We start from the raw sequence: 7,203 nt of genomic DNA, 5'->3' as shown, positions 1-7,203 counted from the left end.
CTATCTGCTCGCGACTGAGGGTAGAACATGGCTCCCATACCTCGTGCTTGGGGAGCACGCCGTGTCGCATCGAGACGGGAGATTCTCCTTCAATCTCTCCGTTCAATGGAGCTCTATTGAACCTTTCTTCATCGTCCTGCTTCGAAACGGGTTAGAGAAGAGCCCGAATCAATCGCGTCTGGCCTCGAGTCTTCTGAGTCTGCATCGGAGTACTCACAGTCCGAATGCTGCTCTGATTCTTCCGGGTGACATCGAATATCGCGAGAACTTCCACTCAACAACAAGTCGGCAACTTCCTGGTCTACGGAGCTCCCCCTTTGTTTTTCACAGCGCTACGAGACGAATTCACGAGTGAATCAGACGATATCATCAACATCGAGTAGAGATCGAAGATGTTTTATCTTCTCGGGGAGCCGCGTACAATAACTTCGCAGGTCCGGCAGGCAGAAGATCCTTGACTTTGTCCCGTTTTGTCCTCTCCGCCAAGTCCGATTTTTTTTTCCTGGGCGCCCCGCTCGAGGTGTCCCTTGAGACGCTCTTGACGGTCCGGGCTACTCGGGCACGTCTTCTTGTGCGTGTAGCTCAGTGTGGTGCACGATGAAATCGAAGTTTTTGACTTCGAGCCATTCAGCTTCTTTTCCGAAGAACCGTTCCGCTTTCGAGTTATGTCTCCCGACTTTTTCCCTCACTCGGGACACATGCCTGCTGATCTGATTTCTGATCTGAGATCGGTTGCTTAGCTGCTCAATTTCAACATGAGCATGACTCAAAATGAGTCTCTCCAACCCATCAATGCACTCGTTCTTCCGGGAGTTGAAAATTGTCTCCGCAAATGTCCTCCGAGGCACCCAAATTCGAATATCTGAAAACAGCACGCATTCACGTTCGCCAAAACTTGCTGTTTTTTTTTCGGTAAATGGAAGGAGGGAGGGTGGAAGAGGATTTTCCACCCCATGAGCCGCCCGGGTCCGCCCTGGACCGTGTACTTCTCTGGCGGTGAAATTTCATGAAAATCAGGTTTTTTTCGCAAAAAAAGATGCACTCAGAAAAACTTCTAATTTGCATATTCTCGTCGAATGAACCGCTAAACTTGGAGTTTCAGACTCAATATTACTCACGATTCGGTGTTTGCTCCATCCTGAATCGATTCCACGGAAACTCGCGCGTCAGCACGAATCGGAAGAAAATAGTGACAGTCCGGAGCAAAAAAACTTCCTCCTTGCAGAGTTTCTCCACAGAGATACAAGTGCTTGGTTTCTGATTGGTGTGTGTTTCCGAGGTCCCCATACTTCCTCCAAGACGCCACGACAAAAAATTTCAAAATTTTCCTTTTTTAATTTCTGCCGCCTAAAATCGGGTTTGGCCACACTGTGCGACGTCGAGTACTCCTTGTCGGAGCAAGAGAGTTGACGTTTACTTTGCTCTTCCTTCCGCGAGGAAAAAAAGAAGTTTTTCCGCGAGGGGCTTCAGCTGGAGAATATTACGCGGCAGACGTTTTTCCGCATCAAGTGAGGCAGTGTCACTCACACCACCAACGCCGAATTTTTCTTCCCTAGCTCTTATTGTGAACCTGCCGCTGACATTATCAAGCTCTGCGCAAGGTGGTCAGAGAAACAGCTAGCTCACAAGAATAGTTCAAGCGTTTTGCAAAATTGAACGTTGCGTTGAGACGGTGACGGTGAGACTGATGCTCGCGGGTCAGGACCGGGACCTCGTGCAATCTCTCCGAGCATACCCCGTAGGAATTCCCGTTTAGATAAGAACGCCTCCTGACGGCGCAGCAGAGGACATGGCATACTAACCTTCATAGGTTCTTACTCAGAATCCATTAGGCATCTATACCGGCTCCGAGCAGAATTGATGTGCGCAGGGCGAGATTGACTGAAATCTCTTCCCTGGCGTAGGCATTAAGGATGATGAGAAAGGGATCACGATCCTACGAGCATCGAAGCAAGCATGGCTCAGCCTCCTCTCACAGAGAAAAAGCCCTCCGATAATGACAGGTCCGCATTCAGAAACGTCTGCACCCTGAATCACGAGCCGGCTTGATAATGGAAACAAGCAGCTCTTTCCTAATGGAATCAAAGGAGGGAATGTCTGGGGACAGCTTTCTGCATGAATAAATCATACGAGCAGCGCTTTCGCTTTCCCTTCGAGGCTTCATCGAAGGTCCAGGTCGAAGACGTTGTGCTACATTCGGTGAGGTTCGAGGATCTCTTGGTAGCCACCGTCGATGGTATTGATCCCCCGACGAATGTTCAACTTCCCAACTTACACATTCCGGAACTGGAAGGGTGAGGGGGGGGTCGGGGAATCCGGCTGGTGGAATGGTCTCGAGTCGAATCGGGAAAAAGTGGAAAAAATGCATTCCCTTCCCCGGGATCCCGGCCGCAATAGCTCGGATCGAAATTCAATGAAGCGTGGTCGCAAATAACCGGAAAATTGTGGCAAGAGTCGTTTTTGAATCGACATTTGCCTTATACCTAGGCTTGGCGAAAAACCGCGAATTTAATGAAAAACCGCGGTTATTGACTGCGGTTGTTCGCTGTCCCGCATAGAGTCCCGTGGCAAAGAAAAACGGCGATTGCGGTTTTTTAACCGCGCTTGCAAAGCCTACTTATACCCCTCCTCTCGCTGCGAATCCTGGCTGCTCTAGGCAAGAATACTCGGTGCCCGGTCATGTCAAGCGGGTACCTCTTCTCCTAGATATCCGTTCACGGGAGCGACGTCTGCTCGGCTGATTAGCGAGCTGCTGGAGTCAACCCTGGGGAAGCGAGAGTTACTATGGGTTTCATTCGAAGACTGGGAGCCGCGGTTTGGAGTTATTCTTCACCCACATGTTTAGTGATACGCACCTGAAGCATTTATTCGAGACGGAGGAGAACGGTCCGGGTCGAAAAAATGGTCTCGTGAAAATCGGACGCAAAAAAACGCCTGAATGCCGAATCCAAGCTGTCGACTCTCCCTGAACTCCATTGAAACTGTGGACGCCTGAGCGTCAGTAAGCCTCTGTATGGAGGCTTTCTCGCAAGTGGCGCATACTCTTTTCTTGCATAGCCGCCACTAAGGATCGGCGAGCCGCGCTCAAGAGGGAGAAAAGGTCGGGGAGGAGTCTGCTCTCGACTGGCTCAGCGGAGAAAAGGAGAGAAAGTCAGACCCAATTGTGATAACCTCTCGGTTGAGCCGTGGCGATTATAAGGTCGGGGCATCGACCCCGCGAAAGCCGGAGCTCCTCGAGCAGCTAGCGTTCGTCGACACCTGTTGAGCTTATCGCTGTTCGATGTGCCCGGGCTCCGTAAGGAAATCCCGGAATGACGCTCACGGGCGACCCAGTACCCCACGGGTTCTTCGAGCTCTCCGAGGTCCCCCTCGGGCTCGGAAGTGTCCGTTCCGGGATCATTCGGAAGGCGATATCAACCGCTGAATGCAATACTCTCGTGAACATTGGCATGCTACGCGGACTAAGCTCAAGGACTGCTATGTAGAGAGACCATCCCTGATTCTTGAGACCTTTCCCCTTTGGAAGAAGACAAGAGAAGCCCAACGAGTCTTTTTCCCCTCGCGTGCCCTGCAGCAATCCCCCACTGGCGGAAAGAATCGTTTGTTGATCTCGATGAAGGCGTGGCCGGGGGAGCTGTCTTTCTCGGACAGTTCTTAATTAATTCGTTTATCTTGTCGGGACAGACTCAAGTGTTTCCAAGGCCGGCGTATATAAGAGTTGTCCCTGGCAGCTCCGTTGCTCGTCTCCTGCATGGAGGAGGCTACGAGGCAAACCATCCGTGAAGTCAACGAGCTATGTTCATGGCACGGGGCATTCAGCGCATGCCCTCTCGATTGTGGCTCCATGATCCGAGAAGGCACGCAGCTAGCTCAATAGGATTCGAGCATTTATCAACATTTGCAACAGTCGGACATGGACTCCCAAACCGATAAATTCGGGTCCTGCGGTTCAATGATTTGCTTCCCTGCGAGCAGCGAGCTCTCCTCAGGATGAGGTGCTTGGAGCGGGAGTCACTCGCAAGACGGAGCCCGGTCCAATTTACTCATGTCTCTCTTCATTCCTGGGAAGAATTTTCCGCCACGTCGACGTGTACAACGATCAGACGGCGCGGCACCGTGGCAGCCGTCATTATAGCTGCGCGAAAAGTTCCGCCTTCCCCGATCCGATATTCACCGTTATCGCTAACGAGATGTGGAATCGCAAGCGTTGAATCATCGAAGTACCGTGGATAATAATTGGAAATGACACCTCCGCAGCTTCTTACTGACTTCTGCACGGAATCGAAACTCGTGATTCGTCCATCATCTGGATAAATTGGTCGTGTTGCCAGGTTTCTGTCGATAACATCCTCGGAGAGATCGTGATATCATCCTGGACGCTCTCCCGTACGTCACAAGTCTGATGAAGTGACCTGATGCATTTTCACTGATGCGTACACCGACGATCGAGGTCCTGCCTCAGCGATTACCAATGTGAGCTCGGAGCGGATCATCATCTCGCGAGATAAAAGTTTCACTTGCAGCTCGTCACTCTCTGTATCAATCGCGGCGAATCCCCTGTATGTATGTAGAATGAGCTGTGGACAACACGCTCTGGGAATTCCGATAGGAAGTGCTCGCAAGCGCCACCGCCCTATTCTCGGAGTTCCTGAAAATTTCTCTGACGGGAAATCAATCATGATTGTACTCGGAGTCTCGCGCCTCAGAACCAAAATTCCGGGATCGAATCCAAGAGGATCAAGCTTTCGCTGGGTCACCAAAAACTTCGGTGCCACATGCATCCTGCCCAGCAGAAGTAGATGGAGACGGATCACATTGTCTGCGGCTACGGACTCCCCTCTCCGATTTGGACTTCATGGATGACTACTCTCGAACGAACCGAGCCGGGGCACGAGGTGACGCGTAATTAGTCACAGTGGTCTCCTGGGACCGCATCCGTACAGAACCTGCGATCCGTAACATTGACGCAATTCGTCCCGGATCAGACGAAATTAACGAGGGCGAACACCAGGATGGTCATGGTCAAAAGCAGCGCCAGCAAATATCCGTGAGCTCCGAGTGGAGACTTCTCGTGCGTCAGTTGGACAGGTAGACCCCGGAAGGCAGTGAAATGAGGCCTCATCGCTCCCTCGGTGTCGGCAGCTCTGTCTGCCGACCGGGAACTGACATAATTGGATATGACATTCGGGACGATGAAATTCTCCTTACTCGGTGGGGAAAGCGGATGTAGAGTGCGAATTTGAGAATCGTCTCTTCATTTCTGTGCACCATTCCGCGGGACCTTAGAATGTCATAGAAGTGGATGCTGAGTGAACAGAGTGAGGTTTTCCGCCCTGCCCGGAGTTCGCCACGGAACACTGTAACCCATAAGGGAAAGAGCAAGCAGCACTCGATGGGGGAGAATTGAATCGGAAAGGATATTTGCGCTCGCTCACATCAGAGGCTCTTCTACGAAGTGAACACTCGAGTGGAGAAGGCAAGGCATGCGGAGCGCGAACCAGAAAGCCAGTGAACAATTTCTGGCAGTTTTTACTAGCTGTGGAAGATGCTCAACGTCTGGAGTCAAGACTCCAGACGTCTCGCGAGAGTCCTAACGAGGAGCATGCTCTGATTCGGTGGTCAGAATTGTGAAGCTCCTCCGTTGTTATATATCGGGTTCCCGACGGCTAGCGGCTGCCTGTCCCCCTGTATCACATAATGAGCATTCACGTGAGCTCGATTGAATTCGATTGGTTTAGCTGCATTCGTTCGCTGAATATCATTCCATGAAGGGCGCAGGAAGGAATATGAAGCATTCCGCCTTCCGAAGCACCGCTAGGAGAACCCGAAGCGAAACATTCAAGGAAGAATTATCAGTCTGTGTCAGTCCTCGGTGCGGCTGACAGCCATCCGTCATGGCAGAACGAGGTTCGACTTCACCACTTTCTCATTGTAGGGTCGACTTCTTCAGAAGTCGGTTCTCAAAAGAAGAAAGCGACTGGAGTTTCGCTCACACTCGAATCTCGCGACGAGGGCTCTGTAGGCAGCTCCGGGGCGCTCAAGAAGCCGGAGCAGGTAGAAAAGTGTTGAAGCGGGGGAGATCCCTTGAGCTTGCCTTCAGTAAACTTCAGCCCGGCTATCCCGTTGGGGGAACCGCTAAACTGGATGTTTTCTCAAAGTCTGATGACTTATGAGGGGTCCGAGTTCAGGTCTCAAGCAGACTCTCTCTGAACAGAGTCAACGAAAAGCGGTAATCAATCCAATTGGGGAACACTCCCAGCACAAGAGACTCGTCAATTGACCACCCCAATCAACGGCCCGGCACGGTGGGTATCGTTTAGTGTCAAACGAGCAGCCGAAGAATATCAGACCGAGGCGACGAGGGAATTATTTTGCAGGAGCGCATCAGGAATAGCCAGGGAGGAACAGCGAGCTGTGAGAGAGCACCTCTCGACGACAAACGATCCGTCTTGGGAGAAAACATGGAAACAACAACGAGGAACCGACTTTTCGAGCGCTACAGCGAATAGATGACAAACGATCCCTGGGGCGGAGCGTTTGCTCAGAGGTGTTCCGAGGCATCCGTCAAAATGGTGCCGTTTGATCCGTGGCGTAGTTTTCCTCTTTAAATAAGTTTACAAGCTTTCTCCTCCTTAACTTCCCCTGTACATACGGATTTGGGGGATGACGAACGCCGGCTCGAAAGTAGCGCACCGCTATCACGCCTCGCAATGTTGGACCTCGCTCAGATGGATTCCACGAGCAGGCACAAATCGAGTTGCGGAATTCAGACGCAGAAGAGCGATAACTATCCGTATCCAGCCGCAGAAGCTAGGATTTTCGCCGAACGTCGCTCTCCGTTTCCGATTAGGGACTGCGCGTGGAATACTCGATTACGAACACTTTCGTTTGGCCTGGAGCAACTGCGTCTCGATTCATCATAGCGAGCCGGGAACGGCATCGAGATGCTCAACTCCGACCCGATCTGCCGCATCGACGGAGCGTCTCTGTTGCTGACTTATCGAGATTATCCTCTGGCAGGGAATAAGGAGGTGTATGAAGTAGAACCCCATTCACATGCAAAGGACCTCCAACACGATGTTTATTGGGCTTCGCAGATCGTATGCCTGCTTGGATCATGGTCTCGCAGGGAATGAGCTTTCTCGGTTGAACGGGGAAATTCCGTCGGATATTCAGCCTCTCGGAGCCATTCCCTCGACAAAG

This window comes from Galendromus occidentalis, unplaced genomic scaffold (genome assembly GCF_000255335.2).
Source record: "Galendromus occidentalis unplaced genomic scaffold, Mocc_1.1 scf7180000077360, whole genome shotgun sequence".
NCBI lineage: Eukaryota > Metazoa > Arthropoda > Arachnida > Mesostigmata > Phytoseiidae > Galendromus > Galendromus occidentalis.
Note: the sequence above shows the minus strand (reverse complement) of the source record.